The sequence below is a fragment of the Pseudophryne corroboree genome, chromosome 6, assembly GCF_028390025.1.
Source record: "Pseudophryne corroboree isolate aPseCor3 chromosome 6, aPseCor3.hap2, whole genome shotgun sequence".
NCBI lineage: Eukaryota > Metazoa > Chordata > Amphibia > Anura > Myobatrachidae > Pseudophryne > Pseudophryne corroboree.
Genome location: NC_086449.1, coordinates 64,106,022 through 64,119,934, shown reverse-complemented (window position 1 = coordinate 64,119,934; position 13,913 = coordinate 64,106,022).

Below are 13,913 nucleotides of genomic sequence, written 5' to 3'. Positions count from 1 at the left end.
TGCGTTCGGCTGTGCGAATGGATTAGTTGTAGAAGCCATCGCTGTGCAACGACCCGCTTTGCACTCGTATGACACGCCTGTGTATTGCATTGCATACGCATGCAAAAGTCTGTCCTGAACGCTGCGCTGCAAAAAATGTCAGCGTGCGATCAAGTGGGAATGACCCCCCATACTATCTCTAAAAAAAAACTGCAGTCTGTGCTTAATTACCCCTCATAGTATGCATTTATCTTAAGACAGCAAAAAAGTGAAACAAATCTACACATAAATAATTCTGCATTTTTATCTATTTTGTAAAGTTAGATTAAAGTCGAAACAAGAACCACAAACAATAGAGAAAAAAATCCTTTTTCCTTTCCTGAATTTTCAATTAGATATATATTTTTTTCACTTGTTTAAATAAAAAAAGGAATTTTGTAAAAATACAAAGTCTTCTGGAAAAAAAATGGAATAAATTGTTTCCATGCGGCATAAAAATCAATGATATTGATGTTGGAATGCTATGAGCACGAACAATATTATATGGCTACAGTATAAGGGTGTGAAACCCCCCAGCAACAAAGGAGTTAGATACATGTATCAATTAAGATTTCAAATATGTGTAGCCTGCATTGTTTATTATACCCCATTTCCACCAAACTTTTAACCCAAGTTATTGCTAAGTCAACCTGTGTTGAGATAGCTACCAGGTTCAACCCAACACTGACCAGGGCAAAGTTGCAGTGGGAATGGTATGACCTGGATTGTATGACCAAGGTCACAGTAAAAGTAAACAGAGAGTTGGATGATGATGTATGCAGAACAGGCAACATGCTCATGGGTATCATCTGACAGGGGTCTACCCACCAAAATGTCAGGTCCAGCTAGCAGTGTGAACAGCGTCTAACCCGGCTGTGACACAGGTTGGAACTTTTTTCATAATCACACGGGTTGGGCCTGGCATTTTGGTGGAGTAGGGGTATTTAAGATACTCTGGGTGAAGATAATATATTCAGCCAATCGTAAAAGGGTCCAAGTTTTTAAAATGTGCAAGTTTAGCGATAAAACTTGCACATTTTTAGAACTTGCACAGTGTAACAATCCCAAAACTCGCAATGGCAAAACTAGCATCCAGACGTTTTGCTATTGCACACATAAAATCCAGGCAATGTAATTGGGTGTGAGTTGTTAACACATACCTACAACATTACCCAAAGAAAAAGAAAAAAAGATCAACCTCTGGCAGCAGTGGCAAACACAGGATTCCTAGATTTCCAGAATCAATCCACAATCTTTCACTCTGCGGAACATTGAAGCAAGTGCTGAAGTCTTTGGGAGCAGTAGTAGAACTTAGTACCCTGAACTAGTGGCGGAAGTTCGTCCCAGTTGCCGGAGGCAATATAAATGTTGGTGCCCCATATATATATATATATATATATATATATAAAGGCACTCACTTGATCCAGTAAAGGAAAAAGCAGAACAAGCCAGCACTCACGATTTTTATGAAAAGCCCCTGAGGAAGACCAGAGTTGATCGAAACAGCTGTTGGGCTGTGCCTGTATGTACGCTCATTGCTTCAACATGGAATTGGAATAAATCTACGTTTACTTTTCATCAAAATCGTGAGTGCTGGCTTGTTCTGCTTTTTCCTTTACTGGATCAAGTGAGTGTCTTTATGTTATTTTGCTGCCTTGCACCTCCCTACACTTTTTTTAACTGTGGCTTTGAGTGCTGTCTCTCCCCCCTTTTTTCTATATATATATATATTTATAAGGGCACGGTCGTGCCCTTATATTAAGGCTGAATCGAACAAACGGAATTCTCCCATAGGGAACTTCAGAGATGGGGGCATGGTGTTTGAGGGGCTACACCTCAAACGTGATTAGACGTACCGAGCTGAAATTTGGCATGGACGCGTAGAATCGTCACCCGGTGCTGCATGCCAAATTTCAGGGCAAAATAATAAAAACTGAGGAATTGGGAGTAACCTAAAATTTCAACTGTCAGTTTTTTTCTGCAACTTCCTGTATGGCTTTTTGACAACGTTTTCCTATAGAGTGAATGAGGAGATTTTTGGGAAGGCATAACTCAGGGTAGAGGACAAAGAAAGACTTGGGGTTTGTTTTATTAGACAGAGTATGTCCCAGTGTAGTGCCTTTTGGGGTTGTGGTTTTTGAGAAAGTTATAGTTTTTTTTTAATTAAGTAAAATATGCCCCATTTTAAAGATAGGGCTTTTCAATTTGTTGCGCCTGCGCAGTGGCCGCCAGCAGTGGGTGTACAGAGAGTAGCTTCACTTGAGTGGAGCAATATGGCTGATCACTCCTCACATAGCCAATTTATTTTGTGATTATAAAAATAATTAGATCTATATGTATTATACAAAATGATTGGGGGGTGTTTTGGGACTGAGTGGATGCTGTCTGAGTCTTTTTTTAGTTATGGTGTCGTGTCAGTAAAAATATATTACATCCGTATTATGCTGTGAGCGTGGCCAGGCAGTTTAGATGACGTCACTTAATTTATTCATGTGTGTGCCGCAATGCCAGATGGGGCGGCAAATTGAAATGTGCTCTTCTACTCTATGTGACTGTGTACATTGGTGCCTGGCCGGCCGCCCTGTTGCTGCTGCACCTGAAGATGGCACACAGTAGCAGCAGCACAGGACATGTGACGGGAAGACAGAGCGGGCAGCTAGTCGCCCCTGTCCCCATCACGACTGCCTCTCAGTGGTGTCAACCTCGGCAGAGTGTTCCTGGGCCAGGCTCCCAGCAGCGCTGTGCACTAGTGATTCATGCGCTCGCTGGGCCCGGTGCAAAGACTGCAGTTCGCCGGCGGGTAGCCTGATCTGTGTAACCCGCTGGATCTGCAGTGACTGGCTTCCACTACCTGCGGGGGCATGAGAATCGGAGGTTACCAGCAGCTACTGGGGATCCTCTGTGACCCTATCTCCCGCTCTATGCTCCTCCTCTACCTGACACCAATGTGCTCCAAGAGTTGGGAGGGCACCAGCCACCTGTACTGCCCCCTGCTGATGACAGTATTTTGGGTGTGGGTGGGTTACTACGGTGCGAGTGCCGGGCAGAAGGCACAGGACACATGCCCACTGTCAGCGCCCGTCATATGCTCCAGAGTCCTGGCCCTAGGGCATGGGGAAATCCTAGGGCCATCTGGGCAGGCAGAGCAGCACGGCATGCTACTGTCAGTGTCAGCACAGCTGAAAGTGAAACTACAGAGGAGTCCGATCAGGGGGCGTGGCTACACGGGTCACTGCTGCCTTCCTGCAATGTGGGAAACTGAGGGGAGGAATGGCTCTGAGCTGCAATACTGAACATTGTGATATGCTGCCATGTAATTGTGATGTGTTAAGGTAAGGGAGGCACCATCTATAAGTGAACATGTATGTATAAGTGTGTGGGTGTGAGTATATATGTGTATAAGTGTGTGACTGTGAGTATATATGTGTATAAGTGTGTGACTGAGTATATATGTGTATAAGTGTGTGGCTGTGAGTATATATGTGTATAAGTGTGTGGCTGTGAGTATATATGTGTATAAGTGTGGCTGTGAGTATATATGTGTATAAGTGTGTGGCTGTGAGTATATATGTGTATAAGTGTGTGGCTGTGAGTATATATGTGTATAAGTGTGTGGCTGTGTGTATATATGGGTATAGGTGTGTGGCTGTGTGTATAGGTGTGTGGCTGTGTGCATATATGGGTATAAGTGTGTGACTGTATATTTGTACAGCTGTGTGTGTGTGTATCTATATATATATATATATATATATATATGTGTATAAATGTACGGCTGTGTGCATATATGGGTATAGGTATATGCGGATGTATGATTGCGTCAGATTACGTATGTATAAGTGCAGCAGCGTGCGGACGTATGAGAGTGTCAGTGTGTGGCGGTATGAGAGCGTCAGTGTGTGGCGGTATGAGAGCGTCAGCGTGCGGACGTATGAGAGCGTCAGCGTGCGGACGTATGAGAGCGTCAGCGTGCGGACGTCTGAGAGCGTCAGCGTGCGGACGTCTGAGAGCGTCAGCGTGCGGACGTCTGAGAGCGTCAGCGTGAGGACGTCTGAGAGCGTCAGCGTGCGGCGGTATGAGAGCGTCAGCGTGCGGCGGTATGAGAGCGTCAGCGTGCGGACGTATGAGAGCGTCAGTGTGCGTCGGTATGAGAGCATCAGTGTGTGAATGTATGAGAGCGTCAATGTGCGGACGTATGAGAGCGTCAGCGTGCGGATGTGCGGATGTATGAGAGCGTCAGTGTGCGGACGTATGAGAGCGTCAGCGTGCGGATGTGCGGATGTATGAGAGCGTCAGTGTGCGGATGTATGAGAGCGTCAGTGTGCGGACGTATGAGAGCGTCAGCGTGCGGACGTATGAGAGCGTCAGCGTGCGGACGTCTGAGAGCGTCAGCGTGCGGACGTCTGAGAGCGTCAGCGTGCGGACGTCTGAGAGCGTCAGCGTGAGGACGTCTGAGAGCGTCAGCGTGCGGCGGTATGAGAGCGTCAGCGTGCGGCGGTATGAGAGCGTCAGCGTGCGGCGGTATGAGAGCGTCAGCGTGCGGACGTATGAGAGCGTCAGTGTGCGTCGGTATGAGAGCATCAGTGTGTGAATGTATGAGAGCGTCAATGTGCGGACGTATGAGAGGGTCAGCGTGCGGATGTGCGGATGTATGAGAGCGTCAGTGTGCGGACGTATGAGAGCGTCAGCGTGCGGATGTGCGGATGTATGAGAGCGTCAGTGTGCGGATGTATGAGAGCGTCAGTGTGCGGACGTATGAGAGCGTCAGTGTGCGGATGTGCGGGTGTATGAGAGCGTCAGTTTGCAGCGGTATGAGAGCGTCAGTGTGCGGCGGTATGAGAGCGTCAGTGTGCAGCGGTTTGAGAGCGTCAGTGTGTGAATGTATGAGAGCGTCAGTGTGCGGACGTATGAGAGCGTCAGTGTGCGGACGTATGAGAGCGTCAGTGTGCGGACGTATGAGAGCGTCAGTGTGCGGACGTATGAGAGCGTCAGTGTGCGGACGTATGAGAGCGTCAGTGTGCGGACGTATGAGAGCGTCAGTGTGCGGACGTATGAGAACGTATGAGTGTGCGGATGTATGAATGTAAGAGCATCAGCGTGCGGACGTATGAGAGCATCAGCGTGCGACGTATGAGAGCGTCAGCGTGCGGACGTATGAGAGGGTCAGCGTGCGGACGTATGAGAGCGTCAGTGTGCGGATGTGCGGGTGTATGAGAGCGTCAGTGTGCGGCGGTATGAGAGCGTCAGTGTGCGGCGGTATGAGAGCATCAGTGTGTGAATGTATGAGAGCGTCAATGTGCGGACGTATGAGAGCGTCAGCGTGCGGATGTGCGGATGTATGAGAGCGTTAGTGTGCGGACGTATGAGAGCGTCAGCGTGCGGATGTGCGAGAGCGTCAGCGTGCGGATGTATGAGAGCGTCAGTGTGCGGACGTATGAGAGCGTCAGTGTGCGGATGTGCGGGTGTATGAGAGCGTCAGTGTGCGGCGGTATGAGAGCGTCAGTGTGCGGCGGTATGAGAGCGTCAGTGTGCGGCGGTATGAGAGCGTCAGTGTGCGGACGTATGAGAGCGTCAGTGTGCGGACGTATGAGAGCGTCAGTGAGCGGACGTATGAGAGCGTCAGTGAGCGGACGTATGAGAGCATCAGTGAGCGGACGTATGAGAGCGTCAGTGTGCGGATGTATGAATGTAAGAGCATCAGCGTGCGGTTGTTTGAGAGCGTCAGCGTGCGGATGTATGAGAGCGTCAACGTACGGATGTATGAGAGCGTCAACGTACGGATGTATGAGAGCGTCAGGGTAAGGATGTATGAGAGCGTCAGGGTGCGGACGTATGAGAGCGTCAGGGTGCGGACGTATGAGAGCGTCAGGGTGCGGACGTATGAGAGCGTCAGGGTGCGGACGTATGAGAGCGTCAGTGTGCGGACGTATGAGAGCGTCAGTGTGCGGACGTATGAGAGCGTCAGTGTGCGGACGTATGAGAGCGTCAGTGCGGACGTATGAGAGCGTCAGTATGCGGATGTATGAGAGCGTCAGTGAGCGGCTGTATGAATGTAAGAGCGTCAGCGTGCGGATGTTTGAGATCGTCAGGGTGCGGATGTATGAGAGAGTCAGGGTGCGGATGTATGAGAGTCAGGGTGCGGATGTATGAGAGCGTCAGTGTGCGGACGTATGAATGTAAGAGCGTCAGCGTGCAGATGTATAAGAGCGTCAGCGTGCAGATGTGTGAGAGCGTCAGCGTGCGGATGTATGAGAGCGTCAGCGTGCGGATGTATGAGAGCGTCAGCGTGCGGATGTATGAGAGCGTCAGCGTGCGGATGTATGAGAGCGTCAGTGAGCAGACGTATGAGAGCGTCAGTGAGCGGACGTATGAGAGTATCAGTGTGCGGATGTATGAATGTAAGAGCATCCACGTGCGGTTGTTTGAGAGCGTCAGCGTGCGGATGTATGAGAGCGTCAACGTACGGATGTATGAGAGCGTCAACGTACGGATGTATGAGAGCGTCAACGTACGGATGTATGAGAGCGTCAACGTACGGATGTATGAGAGCGTCAGGGTAAGGATGTATGAGAGCGTCGGGGTAAGGATGTATGAGAGCGTCGGGGTAAGGATGTATGAGAGCATCGGGGTAAGGATGTATGAGAGCGTCAGTGTGCGGACGTATGAGAGCGTCAGTGTGCGGACGTATGAGAGCGTCAGTGTGCGGACGTATGAGAGCGTCAGTGTGCGGACGTATGAGAGCGTCAGTGTGCGGACGTATGAGAGCGTCAGTGTGCGGACGTATGAGAGCGTCAGTGTGCGGACGTATGAGAGCGTCAGTGTGCGGACGTATGAGTGCGTCAGTGTGCGGACGTATGAGTGCGTCAGTGTGCGGACGTATGAGTGCGTCAGGGTGCGGACGTATGAGAGCGTCAGGGTGCGGACGTATGAGAGCGTCAGGTTGCGGACGTATGAGAGCGTCAGGGTGCGGACGTATGAGAGCGTCAGTGTGCGGACGTATGAGAGCGTCAGGGTGCGGACGTATGAGAGCATCAGTGCGGACGTATGAGAGCGTCAGTATGCGGATGTATGAGAGCATCAGTGAGCGGCTGTATGAATGTAAGAGCGTCAGCGTGCAGATGTATGAGAGCGTCAGCGTGCGGATGTATGAGAGCGTCAGCGTGCGGATGTATGAGAGCGTCAGCGTGCGGATGTATGAGAGCGTCAGCGTGCGGATGTATGAGAGCGTCAGCGTGCGGATGTATGAGAGCGTCAGCGTGCGGATGTATGAGAGAGTCAGCGTGCGGATGTATGAGAACGTCAGTGTGTGGATGTATGAGAGATGCAGTGTACGGATGCATGAGAGCGTCAGCGTGCGGATGCATGAGAGCGTCAGCGTGCGGATGCATGAGAGCGTCAGCGTGCGGATGCATGATTGCGTCAGCGTGCGGATGTATGAGAGAGTCAGTATACGGATGTATGAGAACGTCAGTGTGTGGATGTATGAGAGATGCAGTGTACGGATGTATGAGAGCGGCAGTGTACGGATGTATGAGAGCGGCAGTGTACGGATGTAGGGATGTACAGCAGCGGCGTAACTACGTGTGTGCCATTGGTAGTAGTGGCGCTGCAGCAGTCCCCTCTCATTCAGCATTGGCTGCCCGGCGCTGCTGTGAATGCTGGGATGCGCTTCTCTCATCCCAGCATTCACAGCGGCGGCCAGCCAATACGGAAGGAGAGGGGACTGCTGCAGCGGTCTACTACCAATTACATAGCGCTGCAGCAGCTCCTGTCCCCCTCCCTCCTCCTCCTTCTTCCCAGCAGCTGCCCGGGATCTGCCACCACGAGGAGCCTGACTGCCAGCGAGGAGAGATGGTAAGTATTTATCTCTCTCTCTCTCTCTCTCTCTCTCTCTCTCTCTCTCATATGTCCTAGAGGATGCTGAGGACTCCAAAAGGACCATGGGGTATAGACGGGATCCGCAGGAGACATGGGCACTTTAAGACTTTAAATGGGTGTGAACTGGCTCCTCCCTCTATGCCTCAGTTAGATTCTGTGGCCAGAGAGACTGGACACACACTAGGGGAAGTCTACAGAGTTTCTCTAGAAAAGACTTTTGTTAGGTTTATTATTTTCAGGGAGCACTATTGGCAACAGGCTCCCTGCATCGTGGAGCCGCGCCGCCGTCCCCCTCACAGAGCCTGAAGAAAGAAGCCGGGTGAGTAACAGAAGCAAAGAAGACTTCAGTGAAGGCGGCAGAAGACTTCAGATCTTCGGAGGTATCACGCAGCGGTCACGCTGCACGCCATTCCTCCCACACACAAGCGGCACTACATGGGTGCAGGGCGCAGGGGGGGCGCCCTGGGCAGCAATTAAACCTCTTTTAAGGACAGGCACAGCAGTATACAGTGCATAGGCACTGTATACAGACCCCCGCCAGTATAAATAAAAGGGGGACACTAGCGCGCCATTTAGGGGGCGGGGCTTCGTCCTCCAGCTCTAATCAGCGCCATTTTCTCTTCACAGCAAGCTGCAGAGACGCTGGTCATGGCCCTTCACTTCTGTCACAAGTAACAGGGTGCAAAAACAGGGGCGGTGCACAGCAAATTTGGTGTTGTATATATTTATATATAAAAGCGCTGCTAGGTCTGGGACATTGTATATTCTTTCAGACCGGGTGAGGCGCTGGTCGTCAGCTGGCATACTTTCTCTCTGAAGGACCTTACTGTGGGTCTGTCCCCTATAGCCCAGTGTGTTAGTGGGTGTCGGTACGTGTGTGTCGACATGTCTGAGGCTGAATGCTCTTCCCAGGAGGAAGCTGATGTGGGGGCGGAACAGAATGTGGGAGTAAATCTGTCCGCACCGCCGACTGCTGATTGGGTAGATATCTGGAGTGTCTTAAATGCATGTGTGGCTTTGTTGCATAAAAGATTAGACAAATCTGAGTCTCAGAACCAAGCATGGAGACAATCAATGGGAGATGTTTTGTCACAAACTCAGACCCCCTCGGGGTCACAGAAACGTTCGTTTACCCAGATAGCAGACACAGATACCGCCACGGATTCGGACTCAAGTGTCGACTATAGTGATGTCAAATTGAATCCTAAACTGGCTAAGAGCATTCAGTACATGATTGTGGCAATAAGGGACGTATTACATATCCCTGAGACAAGGGTCTGTATGTATAAGGGAAAGAAACCTGAGGTAACGTTTCCTCCCTCTCATGAACTGAACACTCTCTTTTTGAAAGGGCTTGGGAAACTCCTGACAAAAAGTTACTGATTCCCAAGAGAATTTCTATGGCATATACTTTTCCCTCTGAGGATAGGATAAGGTGGGAGTCAACACCCACGGTGGACAAAGCTCTAGCACGGTTGTCCAAGAAGGTGGTGCTACCGTCCCCTGACACGGCAGCCCTAAAGGATCCTGCGGATCGTAAGCAGGAAACTACCTTGAAATCTATTTATGTCACTATGGGTATGCTGCTCAGGCCGGCCGTGGCATCGGCATGGGTGAGTAGCGCTATTGAAAAGTGGGCAGATACCTTGTCATCTGAAATAGACACCATGGATAGGGATAGCGTGCATTTGAAGCTGGGTCATATTAGGGACGGAGCGGTCTATTTAAAGGAGGCTGCGAGAGATATTGGCCTCTTGGGATCAAGGGCCAATGCCATGGCAATCTCAGCTAGGAGAGCGTTGTGGACTCATTAATGGAATGGTGATGCTGACTCTAAAAAGGCTATGCAGGCTCTGCCCTATAAAGGTGGCGTTTTGTTTGGTGAAGGCCTCGCGGACCTGGTATCTACAGCTACTGCGGGTTAGTCATCTTTTCTACCTTTTGTCCCTCCACAGCAAAAGAAAACGCCTCAGTATCAGATGCAGTCCTTTCGGTCTAATAAATTCAAAAAAGGACGAGGGTCCTCCTTCCTTGCCGCTAGAGGTAAGGGAAGGGGAAAAAGATCGCCGGCTGTGGCAAGCCCCCAGGAGCAGAAGTCCTCCCTGGCTTCTACCAAGTCCACCGCATGACGCTGGGGATTCGCTGCGGGAGTCCGCACCAGTGGGGGCACGTCTTCAGCTCTTCAGTCGGATCTGGGCTCACTCAGGCATGGATCCTTGGGTGCTGGAAATTGTGACCCAAGGGTACAAACTGGAGTTTCAAGACGTGCCCCCTCACCGATTTTTCAAATCGGTCTTGCCAGTTTCTCTTCTGGAAGGGAAGTAGTGTGCGCTGCAATACAAAAGCTATGTCAACAACAAGTCATTGTCGCGGTACCCCCGTCACAACGGGGAGAAGGGTTTTATTCACGCCTGTTCGTGGTCCCAAAGCGGGATGGCTCGGTCAGACCGATTCTGAACTTAAAATCCCTCAATCTGTATTTGAAAGATTCAAATTCAAAATGGAATCTCTCCGAGCAGTGATATCCAGTCTGGAAGGGGGGATTTTATGGTGTCAGTCGATGTTTACCTACATGTCCACATATATCCTCCACATCAATCTTACCTGAGTTTTGCTGTTCAGGATTGTCATTACCAATTTCAGACGTTGCCGTTTGGGCTTTCCATGGCTCCGAGGATTTTCACTAAAGTAATGGCGGAAATGATGGTGCTCCTGCGAAAGCACGGTGTCACAATTATCCCGTACTTGGACGATCTCCTGATAAAGGCGAGATCAAAGGAGCAGTTACTAAGAAACGTTGCGCTCTCCCTGACAGTGCTGCAACAACATGGTTGGCTCCTGAATTTGCCAAAGTCACAGTTGGTTCCGACAACACGGCTGTCATTCTTGGGCATGATTCTGGACACGGACCTGCAGAGAGTTTTTCTCCCGGTGGAAAAAGCTCTGGAAATCCAGAACATGGTCAAAGGGATTCTGAAACTGGCAAGAGTGTCGATTCATCAATGTACTCAGGTGCTGGGGAAGATGGTGGCGGCCTACGAGGCCATTCCGTTTGGCAGGTTCCATGCCAGGGTGTTTCAGTGGAACCTGTTGGACAAGTGGTCCGGGTCTCACCTGCACATGCACTGGAAAACAAGCCTATCTTCCAGGACCAGAGTTTCTCTCCTGTGGTGGCTCCAAAGTTCTCACCTCCTAGGAGGACGCAGGTTCGGGATCCAGGATTGGATCCTGGTGACCACGGATGCAAGTCTCCGAGGCTGGGGAGCGGTCACACAGAGGGAAATTTTCCATGGAAAATGGTCAAGCCAGGAAGCTTGTCTGCACATAAACATTCTGGAATTAAGAGCCATCTACAACGGCCTTCTACAAGCGGAACATCTCCTGTTGGACAACATAACAGCAGTGGCGTACATAAACCACCAAGGCGGAACAAGAAGCAGAGCAGCGATGGCGGAGGCCACAAGAGTTCTCCGCTGGGCGGAAAAACATACAGGCGCTCTCTCGGCGGTCTTCATTCGAGGCGTGGACAACTGGGAAGCAGATTTCCTCAGCAGACACGATCTCCATCTGGAGAGTGGGGTCTTCATCAAGAGGTCTTTGCAGAAGTGACAAGTCATTGGGGAATTCCTCAAATAGACATGATGGCGTCTCGCCTCAACAAGAAACTTCAGAGATATTGTTCCAGGTCGAGGGACCCTTAAGCCAGTGCGGTGGACGCCCTGGTGACGCCCTGGGTGTTTCAGTCGGTCTATGTGTTTCCTCCACTACCACTCATTCCAAAGGTGATAAGCCTCATAAGAAGAACAGGGGATCAGGCGATACTCTTTGTTCCAGATTGGCCACGGAGGGCCTGGTATCCGGATCTTCAGGAACTGCTCATAGCAGATCCCTGGCCTCTTCCTCTAAGAGAGGATCTGTTACAGCAAGGGCCGGTTGCGTTTGACGGCATGGCGGTTGAACGCCAGATCTTAGCCCGGAAGGGTATTCCCGGTGAAGTCATCCCTACACTGCTTAAATCAAGAAAGGAGGTAACGACGAAGCATTATCACTGTATTTGGAGAAAATACGTGTCTTGGTGTGAAGCCAAGAAGGCTCTTACGGAAGAATTTTAGCTGGGTCGTTTTCTACATTTTTTGCAGGCCAGTGTGGATGCGGGCCTAAAGTTGAGCTCCATTAAAGTCCATATTTCGGCCTTATCGATTTCCTTTCAAAAAGAATTGGCCTCCCTTCCGGAAGTTCAGACTTTCGTGAAGGGTGTGCTGCACATCCAACCTCCATTTGTGCCCCCGGTGGCACCATGGGACCTTAACGTGGTGTTGCAGTTCCTTATGTCACATTGGTTTGAACCTTTACAGAAGGTTGAGTTAAAATTCCTCACTTGGAAAGTGGTCATGCTATTGGCCTTGGCATCCGCAAGAATTAGTGGCCTTGTCTCACAAGAGTCCCTATTTGATCTGCCATGTGGATAGAGCGGAATTACGAACTCGTCAACAATTTCTACCAAAGGTGGTTTCTTCATTTCACATGAACCAACCTATTGTGGTGCTTGTGGCTACTGAAGCTTTGGCTGATTCAAATTCTCTCGATGTAGTCAGAGCTTTGAAGATTTATGTCGCCAGAATAGCTCGTATTAGGAAAACAGAGGCACTGTTTGTCCTGTATGCTCCCAACAAGATTGGGGCTCCTGCTTCTAAACAGACTATTGCACGTTGGATATGTAATACGATTCAGCATGCGCATTCTATGGCTGGATTGCCGTTACCGAAATCGGTGAAGGGCCATTCTACCAGAAAGGTGAATTAGGATGGAGGCTGCGCTCACAATAGGAAAAAAGCTGCTATGAGTGCTGCTGGACCTGGAGGCGTCCCACCTCCTATTGACTTGTATGATTTGGGATGGTCAGCGCGCTCTGGGGGGGGGATATAAGGGAAAAATGGGAATATAGGGTATTGCGGGATGGGAGTGGTACTTGGATAAGTGATTGTGTTGACTGTTTGCGTCTGATTGTAGGTTTTGCACCAATGATCAATCTGATATGGTTTCTATCTGAACTCTTTATTTGTAAATTAGATATGATTAGGTCAGCATCCTAATTTCAATATTGTGTTTGGTCCTTGTCCCACAGTTCCTTCACCACTGTCAGGTGTGTCCTGCAGACTACCCGTTGCAAGGTATACCTTCCTATTGGTATACCGATTGGACCCCAGCTCAGGTAAATGTCAGGTGTACCCTGTGGGTCACCTTTACCATAGGTGTGGTGGATGCCTATGTGCCCTCTGAACTGCGTCCTATTTGAATGTTTGGGGTATGACTAGTGCGGCGTCCCGCCTGTCAGTCCCCTCTCATGTGCGGCTCTGGGTTGTGTGGTCATAGGCTGTGTGTCTTACACTTACCGCCGGGGGCAGGTAACTACCTGCCGCCGGTGACCGCGTCTCTTCCTTCCACAACCTCAGCCCTGGTCCTCTGTGTCCGCGTCCTCCGTCTCCTTCAGTCCGCTGCGTCTTCCTTCTCCTTCAGTCCGCGCGCTTCTCCTGCAGCAGCCGGTCTCCTCCGTTCCCGGGTCCCGTTCTGCCACTTCCTGGTTCGCGCATCACGTGCGATGTCACGTGAGCGCGCTGTCTGTGGTGAATGCCGCTGTGTCACCTTCTCCAGCCGGAGAAGGGAAGCTGTAAATGGTAATGGTGCGCGAACCAGGAAGTGGCAGAACGGGACCCGGGAACGGAGGAGACTGGCTGCTGCAGGAGAAGCGCGCGGACTGAAGGAGAAGGAAGACGCGGCGGACTGAAGGAGACGGAGGACGCGGACACAGAGGACCAGGCCTGAGGTTGTGGAAGGAAGAGACGCGGTCACCGGCGGCAGGTAGTTACCTCCCCCCGGCGGTAAGTGTAAGACACACAGCCTATGACCACACAACCCAGAGCCGCACATGAGAGGGGACTGACAGGCAGGACGCCGCACTAGTCATACCCCAAACATTCAAATAGGACGCAGTTCAGAGGGCACATAGGCATCCACCACAC